We start from the raw sequence: 11,828 nt of genomic DNA, 5'->3' as shown, positions 1-11,828 counted from the left end.
TGGCTATTGTAACCCCTAAAAAAGAAGAAAACTACAAATTAGAAACACATAAAATTTTATTCTTAAAATTGGGGACTGAAAGATCTAAGTTCGAAAGATTCTAATAAAAAGAGCAATTACTACATTTGGGTCACAGTCTTCACAACACAAGAAGGGCCTAACATCTTTTAATTTAGAAAAAATAATTTCTCCTACACCTATCTTGTGACAATTTCTGTCGAATTCCTCAACAAATTTAGTTTCTAAGTTATTAATAAATGCAACAAATTCATTAGGCGGCTTAACTAAGTTGCATTTATCGATTTGATTTTGGTGCATGAAGATGAATTCATCAGAAGGAATTTCATCTCCTAAATAAGGCAAGGGCAGGAGGCATGTGTGCATTTTTGAAAATTTTCAAAAATAGATAGCCGCAGAAGTAACTAAATCCGTTTTCTTTTAAAAAATTGAGTTCTAAACTACTATCTAAAGTGATGGATCTAACAATGGAGTGTTCGGGCCGTGGTAAGCCTTGAAAATCCTGCCAAAAAGGTCGTTCAAAAGGGCATCATTGCACACATTAAGAAGAACATTGTTGCTATGTTCTGAAATTACTGTAGCTTCTGGTTCTAAAGGCAGCTCACAGTTTCCTTTGGTTACGATATTTACGTAACGTAGACCCCACGACTTTCTAAATAAGTTAGAGAACATGAAAGGTGTTACTCTATTACCTCCTCTAATCTGACCAAAAAAATGTTCTAAACTGTCCTGGCATAGTTGTCTTGTCTTTAGGTAGGGAAATCCTGAATGTGGCAGCAATCGCCACAAGCGTCTTAAACTATTTATATTAATTATCCACCCCTTTATAAAATTGAAATTATTTGTTGCGTTGTTTCCTAACTCATCTACGGCCCGGATTGTTTTTAAAACCTGTTCTGCCTCATCTAAAAACTGTTTATGCTCTTGGGAATCTTCAAAAACTATTTTAGTGGTTACAATAGCCTCAACAAAACTGTTATTAAAAATGTCGAATAACTTATTAAAAAAAGAAACGAATTCCGCGGTATTAATAAAGCTTACATTATTTGAGCTTAAGGCTCCAGAGCTGTAAAGGGATAACATACCAGAAGCGACCGTATTACTCAACACTTGAGACGCGAATTTAACCTTCATTTTTTGGAAGGTATTGGGGTAAATATGAGCATCGGTTAATTTATGCGCGCACCGATAACTCGACTTAGAGTCCATTTTGTAAAAATGGATTATAACGGACCAACTTACGCGACGATTTTTGAAGAAAACTTTATTTTTATTATTTTGTAAGCAGTTCCGGCTGCATTTTATCAAATGGGGGCTACCGTAAAAAAAACATATTTCCTTGCCATTAACATTGAAAAAAGGCCATGACGCTGAAACACCTAACAAATTAGCAAAATTTTGAAAATTAGTACCAAACAAAATGGCAAGGAACTAGTCCTATATTTTGAAGTTGTGTAATGGCTTCAATAATATATTTTTTAAAGACATCTCCTTTGCAAGAACTTCTTACAAAGAAATATGTTAATGGGTGGGACCAAGGTTCGCCACCTATACCTTGCACCATTATGGTCATTGCAGTATTGGCTAATCTAGATGTACGATTTTCATTGCCATAATCTTCGAGACCTATCACCCTTTCAAATTTCCTATCATACTGCAAATGACATTTCAGTGACATTTCATCACAAGAAACGGATACGAACTTTTGTTCAAAAGAAAATCCCCTACACCTAATTTCTAACGATTTTATGCTGCTTTGGGTGCAACCTGGGAAACGAGGCCAACAACAAAATTATGCAAAGTGTTTTCTGATGGAAAACTAAGCAGGTGCTTTAGGTATCGGTAAGCAACTGGCGACAAGAAAAATACACCCAAAGCTGTGGTTTTAAAAAAACTATCATACCGCTGACCGTGATTTTGACGTTTACTATTCAAAAAACTACTCCTAATACAAGCTCCTAACTGAGGAGGAACATTGCTACAAACTAACTCAAGAGGGTCTGACTGTTCCCTAAATGAACTATTTCTTATTATTTCCCTACATCTTTCAAATTCAGTGGCCATTTGGACCAACTGAGCCTTTAAACTCCTATTTTCCTGTTCTTTTTCATCTAATTTTATTTGTAAAATCCTATTCTCTTCCCTCAATTTCTTCTTTCTATCTGTCCCTGCTGTCAGACCTCTACCTGTTTGCGCGGCTTTTTCAGAACTATTTAAATGCTCCTCCTCAAGGAATGGAAGAGGCTCTAGAACTACATCGCGATTTTCCGATTCAAAAAGAGGAAGAAGTTGCTTCGATGCACTGATTGCATTTGAGACAGCTTCTTCAATAGGATCGAAATCCTCCGTACCCAACTCTATGGGTTTTTCTAATAGAGAATTAGAGGCATTAAATGTAGGCTCTATTACTAAATTTACGTCGGGAACGGCCCTCGGACGCAATTTTCGTAAAATTTTTTCGGAAAAATGACGTTCACACGCGAAAATGTGTTTAGATGTTTTTTCGCCAACTTCTTCAAAAACACCTAAACGCTTGAGCCAACATGTACGCCTATTAAAAGGAAAAATATAATTATCGTAAGAAATAATATTTATAATAATAATAACGCAAAAAGAGTCAAACATTTTCCTTACACAAAAATTATTTATAGATATTTTCTATAATTTAAAAAATTTAAAATATCGATGTATCCAAAAATATCGAAAGTTTTTTTACATCTTTTTATAGACTATATTCAAATCATAAGCGCGCGCAGTCGTTATTTCAAAAAAAAGAAAACTTAATAATAAAAATTCGATATATCGAAAACTATCCAACACATTATTGAAAAAAAAAAAACAATTTTAACACTTTTTTGTCTCAAATATATCGCACTGCAATTACTTTACACTTTATATTTATATTTGCTTTATTGGTTTATGACACTTTTTGCACGTGTTTTTTTAATTACTTACCGTTCGAGGTAAGTAAAACTCCCACGCTGGGAAATTTAAACACCATTCCTTCCTCGCCACAGCCAACAACACACTTTTTCCAGCTTTCCTTTGCTTTCGGCATTTTGTCTGAAAAATCTAGATAAAAATGATTAAATAAATACCTATATATTTTACAAATATTAAATATGTTAAAGGCCCTTGGAGACAGTCAAATTATCACATCAATCATTGCATATGTGTTAGATATGTTCACTCGTGTATTGCCCGCAAACGATCAAATAAACACGTCAAGCATCATTTTATCAGAGATAAAGAGATGTCCAACTCTATTTTCATTGGAAGTGGGAGCGCACTGACAAACGTCAAAACCTTCCAATCTTTGACAGTTGACTGAAATCAGTAGGTTTTGACGTTTCATAATTGGGAAACTCGAACGGCCAGATTGAAATGTTGCTAAAAAATAATGCGACGGAGACATTTTTAACCGCCATTCAAGATCACTAATACGAACTTAAAACAATAAATATAAATGAAAACGCGAAATTTAAAAGTGGTAAAAAACATTTTTTGTGATTAGCAGTATCGACAAACTAATTTTTAATGAAAAATTATAAAAAAATGTGTTAATATGTGTGACACATTATTAGCATTAAAAGATTCCTTCTGAATTAAATTAAAATATCTGAGAGATTTACCGATATTTTCGGTGAAAAATTACCCTTAGGCACAGGGTAGGGACAGTGAGGCCACACCTCAAATACAGTATTTGTGTAAATTTTTATTCCGCTATCTTCATTGGTTCCTAATGTATATACATATTATAAAGTGAACGAATCAGATCGAATTCAAAATTAAGTTATCTACATATATGGGAAGCAGGCGTGGTTGTAAACAGATTTTGGCCATTTTTTCTCCGTGCCATCAGGATGTCAAATTATATACCGAATTTTATTGAAATCAGTCGAGTAGTTCCTGAGATGTGGTTTTTCGCCCATATTCCGAATACGAACAACCGTTATGTGAACAAAACTATTATACTCTCTTAGCAACTTTGTTGCGAGAGTATACAAATATTTTATATGTTTGGCACATTTGTGCTTACTGACTCTTACACTCTATTGTTCACTTTGCGTAAGTGCTTTGTACAAAATTCCTTATTAATGTTGTTTGACATTTATAACAAACTTATAAAAATTCGTATCAGTATATGGCATTTACTTGCAAACAAAAATTGCGCAAACGATAAATTTCTCTTCACTTTTCTGACATACTATATTTAAATTTATAACTATCTCGGTTAGTTTTACCAGATATTTCAGGAGCACATACAAATGTATAGTAGCATCCGGATATTGTTTCAAGGGGTGGCCTCAAATTGGGTTGGTACATATCAGCAAATACAGTACTTTTCGCTTAATTGCATATCAAAAATTGCACAATTAACAGATACTCGCATAACTGAACAATTTGTTCAATTAAAATAATCGCGTTTAAATGAACAGTTTGTTCAATTACAGGAATCACGCTTAATTGGATGACATGATGAATTAAGGGGTTAGGTGGGTTTCATAATTTTAATATTATCCAAAATTCTCAAATCGATTCGAGTAAAATTTCAAGACCCTTTGGAAGATCCGCCCATCAGGTCACGTGGATTTACTTTTCTTGTTGAAAACCTGTCAAAAATTCAAATTTTAATATTTTCCTTTTGTCCTTCGTCCATTAACAAGAGTTATCCATACACCATCGAAATATTTTTTGTTTGTTGTTTTGGATGAACCTATAATGAGTTACATATGCTATCCACGGCAAGAACCTTTTTTTGGACATGCCATGGGAGATGAGGTACCAACAGCTGAGCTTTCGGAATTTGTAAATAACAATTTCATAAAAACTGTTTAAATATGTACATATGTATCTTTGAAATGCTGAATAAATGAATAGGATTTTCAACATCTGAAACCCACCTAATCTTTTAAATATGCATATGTGCACTTAACGCTTTTCAAATATTTGAATATTTTGTTTACCCTTAAAGAAAAAAATGCAATAACAGAAACAATTTATATGTACTTACAATCTATATGTAAATAGATACCCATGATTTATGTACATGTATATTTGCTTTTAAAATTTATTATTAAAAAATTTACAGTTTTGCAAAAAAAAAATTAATATTAGTTTTTTTCAACAATATTATTTGGTGGAATTAACCGGGGAAAATAATTTTTGATGACATAAATTTTGAACCAACTAACCGGGAAAATCATTTAACCGGGTTCAATTATCCGGAGAAATTTACATGTTATTTCATATGCTAAATGTTTTGCCCGATCACACGGTTCAATTAAACGGTGAAACCAATTAACCAAAGGGCCAATTAAACGAAAAGTACTGTATATTCGAAATCATCGTATAAACACTATTATGGCGGATGGAAATCCTTGTATACATCGCTACAAATTAACGAAATCGTGAAACGTATTTTTTATCAAACGACATTTAGTTCAAAGAGAAAGTGTTATTCACATACACATATAATTTTTGTAAAGTTGAATATGGAATATGGTAAAATCAACACATGTTATATTAGGTATAGAGTCCCTATAATCGGACATAGTAAAATGCATATATTGTACTACATATGCATATACATACATATATTGTAAAAGAGTTATATTGGTTTTATTATATCGTAATGTTTAAAAGTTTTATAAATGTACTCATAATATTAACAAAAAATTTGCATATATGAATCAAAATTATTTTCATATGAAATTGCAAATCGTGAAATTAAATAATTTCAATTTTCCTTTTACCAGTAGGAACCAGCGTATGGATATGCAGCATATGAAGACCACCACGGGGTAGCAGCATATGAGGCGTAATAAGGTTCAACATACGAGGGTGCAGTCAAAGCCACCGATGGTGTGGCAACAGCAGTAAGTGGAGCAGCATAAGAGTGTGTTATTAACCATTGTGGATTCGCTGTGACTATGGTAACAAGCGCAAGGAAGCAGATGGTAAACTATATGATATAAAAAGTGTGTTAGAATTAAGATTAAAATAATAAAATTAATTATTATACTATAAATTAACATAAATAACATACACCAATAACTTCAAAAAAATATTAATCACTGGTTTAGCACAATGGTTGCTGTATGCGATGAAAATGAAACTGCACACAACGTAAAAACCTTAGAATTATTGTTATATATACATATATTGATATGTATACATAAACTTACGTATTTAAACATTTTATATTTATTAGCGTGGCTGAATATGGCTGAATTGATGACTGATGAACGTTTGACAACTTTGTTAGCAAATGTCAATCATTTTATATTTGAAAGTTTCCGTAATAGTAGCAAACAAACAGGCAATTTTTATGGACAAATTTTTTTAATTTTAATTGTAATGTTAACCATATACATATATATGAGTAGTAGTATGTACGGTGACGTTCAAAATAATAGGAGAGAACCAAAAATTAACAACATTATATACAAATTCCACTACATATATGTTAGAGTTAGACATTTGGTTAACAAAACGTATATAGTTTTATTCATATGGTTCGGAATTTGCTCAGATAACTGAATAGTGTCGTGATGTATTGGTTATATAACTCTTTAAAATTTGCTCTAATTGTGCGACAATGAATAGATATATTTTAGCTTGCGCAGCTTTTTATACTCTCGCAACAAAAGTTGCTAAAGAGAGTATTATAGTTTTGTCCACATAACGGTTGTTTGTAAGTCCTAAAACTAAACGAGTTAGATATAGGGTTATATATACCAAAGTGATCAGGGTGAAGAGTAAAGTTCAAATCCGGATGTCTGTCTGTCCGTCCGTCCGTCCGTCTGTCCGTCTGTCCGTCCGTGCAAGCTGTAACTTGAGTAAAAATTGAGATATCTTAATGAAACTTGGAACACGTGTTCCTTTACTTTATTTATGGCTTAGCTATAACTAAGCCATAAATAAAGTTATGAAAATAAAATTTGGAACATAGGATCGCATTAGGGAGGGGCACATTTGAATGTAATTTTTTTGGAAAAGTGGTGACCCCGCCCCCAAATATGTTTTTTGTATATATCTTGCAAACCAATAAAGTTATATAAACCAAACTTTCTGCAGTTGCTTCTTTTAGCCGTTTCCTTATACAGTCAAAAAATGAAAGAAATCGGATAATAACCACGCCCACCTCCCATACAAAAGTTAGGTTGAAAATGACTAAAAGTGCGTTAACTCACTAACGAGAAACGTCAGAAACACAAAATTTCACAGAAATGATAGCAGAAGGAGCTGCACTCAGATCTTTTTACAAAAGGGGAAATGGGCGTGGCATCGCCCACTTATGGGTCAAAAACCATATCTCAGAAACTACGCGACAGATTTCAATGAAATTCGGTATATAATATTTTATTGACACCCTGATGACATGTGTGGAAAATGGATGAAATCGGTTCACAACCACGACTACTTTCTTTATAACTCAATTTTGAATTCCATCTGAATCCTTCACTTTATAATATATACATTAGGAACCAATGATGATAGCGAAATAAAACTTTACACAAATACAGTAAATGATCTGTGGCATCACTTGTGAAAAAATTGTCGAAAACGGACTATACCTTTTCAAGGCCCCAGATATCGAACATGTTGAACACAGCGCCTAAGGTTAAATTTTAACCGAAAATATGGGTAAATCTCTCAGCTAATTTTATGTAATTTAGAGGAAATTGTTTTCTTCCAATACTGTGTCTCTGTTCAAAAAATTATTAAAATCGGGTCACAACATCCCCTAGCTCCCACATACATAATTATAGGTTTTTCAAAAATATCATCCCCTAGCTCCCATATACCTAATTATAAGTTTTTCAAAAATTCGTTGGGCTTTATTACGCATATATGTATTGGTTAACATGTGATATATCTTAGCAAAATTAAGTGAGCGTATAGTATTGGATATAGTGTACCTTGCTGGCTAAATTGAATGAAATCGGTTCAGGAATTACCTCAGTCCTCATATCCATATATGACGATTTTTGTTATTCTATTAAACTTTATGCCGAATTTATGGGTAAATTTGTGCGTTATCTTAATAAAATTTCTTCAATAAATTGCGAGAGTATAAAATGTTCGGTTACACCCGAACTTAGCCTTTCCTTACTTAATAAAATTTCTTCAATAAATTGCGACAGTATAAAATGTTCGGTGGCACCCGAACTTAGCCTTTCCTTACTTGTTTTATATATGTAATATACATGACCTATTATTTGGATCTTAGCTGTATATTGTATACAAATAAATGCGCTGGTACGACTTGTGTTATCCGAAAAGGGATATTGTTAATTAGCAAATATAAAAAAATATAATTTTTTCTATATTAAGCCGTAACATTCTGACTTACATAAGTATTACGTGTAGGTTCATGCATTGAATACATGAAAAAAAACTTAACAAATTTAGTTCTTAGGCTTTTGGGGATTTTACAGATTTGGACATCAAACAGCACGCGACAAGCATTACGAATATTTATGTTTTTAAATGTACATATGTATAGGCCCCCTAATGGACTGTATACATAGTATGTACTCCGTGCTGAGCTATCCCAGTAAACACTGAAATTCCCTAATTATTTGCCTAATTTTCACATTAGATATTAGATTTGAGTAATAAAATTTAATTAGAAAATGTTGTTCAGGTTAGGACAGCCTTTATATTATACTAGCAGCCTGCTCCGGTTTCGCTAGGGTTTAAAAAAACATATAAATTTTTTACACACACATACACATTCTCCCATACATATGTGTGTACTTCCTCCTTTTTGCGTGTGGTCATTAAAAAATTAAAAATGAAGAATTTCGAAAACGAAATCATATTTTTTAGTAATGAGCTAAAACTTGATTATGACATCTAGTCTTTGATGTTCGTTGTCTTTCTCTCTGATCATGAAGGCGTTGAGAACGCTCCGAATTCGACTCCCTAAGGCGAGCTAATACTTTGCTCTTCAAGCCACGTGTGCAGCGGCTTCGATTATCGAGCGCGTATTTGGAGGTTCTGAAATTTTGTTCAGCAAGTTGCTGCGATCGCTCGATAATCGCTCATGTTCTAGAGAAGTCCTTAAAGCGACTTTCTATCGCCATTGCGATGCGTATTTTCTTTGATTTGCAAGACAATTTTCAGTTCTGCAGATCATTTCAGCTTTTTAAAATGAAAACAAATTTAACTGTCTTGGTACAAAGTACTAAATTATTTGCTTAATAGCTATAAGAATATATTTGAAAAAAAAATTATAAGAACTACTAGAGTCACTAAGCTGTTTGAATAGTTAAACTGTAAAATATATTATTTACTGAAACAATCAAAATAAGATGGATTTAGTTCTGAAAAGAACTGGTGTTTCGTTTTGATCATTTTTAATTTTCCCAAAATATTCAGAGTGGTAGCGTTTAATGTTTTTATGTTTTTTAGGGAAAATGTAATTTAGCCATCATAAGTAGACAGCATGCACGATTCATACTGCGCGCTAAGGTACTCCTCTTTCGGGACCACGCCTACAAAGTATCTTACTATGTTAGACTTGCGTAGCAGTACACCTACGTACTAAACCCTTAACTCCGACTGCAGTTCACTGGACCCACGGGTCCAGTGATTGCTTAGCGGCAAGCATTTCTTCGCAGGACCAGGCTTAGCCAAAATTGGCTCTTCATCAGTGATTTTTTAATCTACTCTTCGCTAGCTCGTCTTTTTTCGCTACTACGTTGCATTTCGTTTCTTCTTAGTTCCTGAAGGGCAATTGCGGACCGTGTTTTTACTTTATTCCGCACGATTTTACATTGTATCATGTGGTGCACAATATTTTCTGGAGTTACGCGTTCTTTTATAAGAGTCTCTATTTCTTTTCTCTCTACTTCGTACTTTGGGCAAGTAAAGAAAATATGCTGCACACTTTCTCTCCCGTCACCGTCAAGGAACAATCGGTTCCGTCATCGTGGCCGTAATTGAAAAGGTATTCCCTGAAACAACCGTGTCCGGTTAGGAATTGCGTCAGGTAAAAATCCGTCTCACCATGTTTTCTTTCCACCCAAGCTTTCACGTTTCCGATTAACTTGTATGTCCATCTCCCTTTTTCCGTCATGTCCCAGCGGTTCTGCCACTCATATACACTTTTCAGCCTTTCTTCGTAACGCTCTTCTGTTGTTAACCGTCTTCCAATGTCTCTGGATTTGTCGTAAGCTCTTTTAATTTCCATTGCCATTACATCAGGCGGTATGATGCCCGCTCTGACTCCGGATGCTTCATGCGATACGGTGCGGAATGCCCTGATCACCCTGATAGCAGTTAGTCTAGTCACTGATCTTGCTTTCTTAGCATATGTATTAATATGCATTGCTGGTCCCCAAATGGGCGCCGCATACATTAGCACAGACTGACTTACTTTAGCCAGGAGTGCTCGCTTGTTCTGGCTTGGTCCGCCGATATTGGCCATCATTCTCGATATGGCCGCGGTTACTCGCGCCGCTTTTTCGCATGCTTTTTCGATGTGCGTCTTGTAGCTCAGCCGTGTGTCTATTACAACGCCGAGATACTTCAGCGACTGCTCGGTAGTTATGTTATACCCGTCGATATTAAGTGTTACATTTTCTACTTTTTTATACTCTCGCAACAAATGTTGCTAAAGAGAGTATTATAGTTTTGTTCACATAACGGTTGTTTGTAACACCCAAAACTAAACGAGTTAGATATAGGGTTATATATACCAAAGTGATCAGGGTGAAGAGTGGAGTTCAAATCCGAATGTCTGTCTGTCTGTCCGTCCGTCCGTCCGTCCGTCTGTGCAAGCTGTAACTTAACCTTCCAATCTTTGACAGTTGACTGAAATCAGTAGGTTTTGACGTTTCATAATTGGGAAACTCGAACGGCCAGATTGAAATGTTGCTAAAAAATAATGCGACGGAGACATTTTTAACCGCCATTCAAGATCACTAATACGAACTTAAAACAATAAATATAAATGAAAACGCGAAATTTAAAAGTGGTAAAAAACATTTTTTGTGATTAGCAGTATCGACAAACTAATTTTTAATGAAAAATTATAAAAAAATGTGTTAATATGTGTGACACATTATTAGCATTAAAAGATTCCTTCTGAATTAAATTAAAATATCTGAGAGATTTACCGATATTTTCGGTGAAAAATTACCCTTAGGCACAGGGTAGGGACAGTGAGGCCACACCTCAAATACAGTATTTGTGTAAATTTTTATTCCGCTATCTTCATTGGTTCCTAATGTATATACATATTATAAAGTGAACGAATCAGATCGAATTCAAAATTAAGTTATCTACATATATGGGAAGCAGGCGTGGTTGTAAACAGATTTTGGCCATTTTTTCTCCGTGCCATCGGGATGTCAAATTATATACCGAATTTTATTGAAATCAGTCGAGTAGTTCCTGAGATGTGGTTTTTCGCCCATATTCCGAATACGAACAACCGTTATGTGAACAAAACTATTATACTCTCTTAGCAACTTTGTTGCGAGAGTATACAAATATTTTATATGTTTGGCACATTTGTGCTTACTGACTCTTACACTCTATTGTTCACTTTGCGTAAGTGCTTTGTACAAAATGCCTTATTAATGTTGTTTGACATTTATAACAAACTTATAAAAATTCGTATCAGTATATGGCATTTACTTGCAAACAAAAATTGCGCAAACGATAAATTTCTCTTCACTTTTCTGACATACTATATTTAAATTTATAACTATCTCGGTTAGTTTTACCAGATATTTCAGGAGCACATACAAATGTATAGTAGCATCCGGATATTGTTTCAAGTGGTGGCCTCA

The 11,828-nt window shown here is 34.1% G+C and overlaps 1 long non-coding RNA gene across 1 annotated transcript; it reads right to left on the bottom strand.

The window, feature by feature from the left end:
- Nucleotides 1–1,698: 1,698 nt before the first annotated feature.
- On the bottom strand, nucleotides 1,699–6,206 carry LOC128921313 (uncharacterized). Its single transcript, XR_008470764.1, has 4 exons — nucleotides 6,068–6,206; nucleotides 5,775–5,983; nucleotides 2,974–3,090; nucleotides 1,699–2,569 (listed from the first exon to the last, which is right to left on the bottom strand). It is a non-coding gene; the product is annotated as an uncharacterized LOC128921313 (long non-coding RNA).
- Between the last annotated feature and the right edge of the window lie 5,622 nt (nucleotides 6,207–11,828).

Source organism: Zeugodacus cucurbitae, chromosome 4 (genome assembly GCF_028554725.1).
Source record: "Zeugodacus cucurbitae isolate PBARC_wt_2022May chromosome 4, idZeuCucr1.2, whole genome shotgun sequence".
Taxonomy (NCBI): domain Eukaryota; kingdom Metazoa; phylum Arthropoda; class Insecta; order Diptera; family Tephritidae; genus Zeugodacus; species Zeugodacus cucurbitae.
Note: the sequence above shows the minus strand (reverse complement) of the source record. Positions and strands in the feature narration are given on the sequence as shown.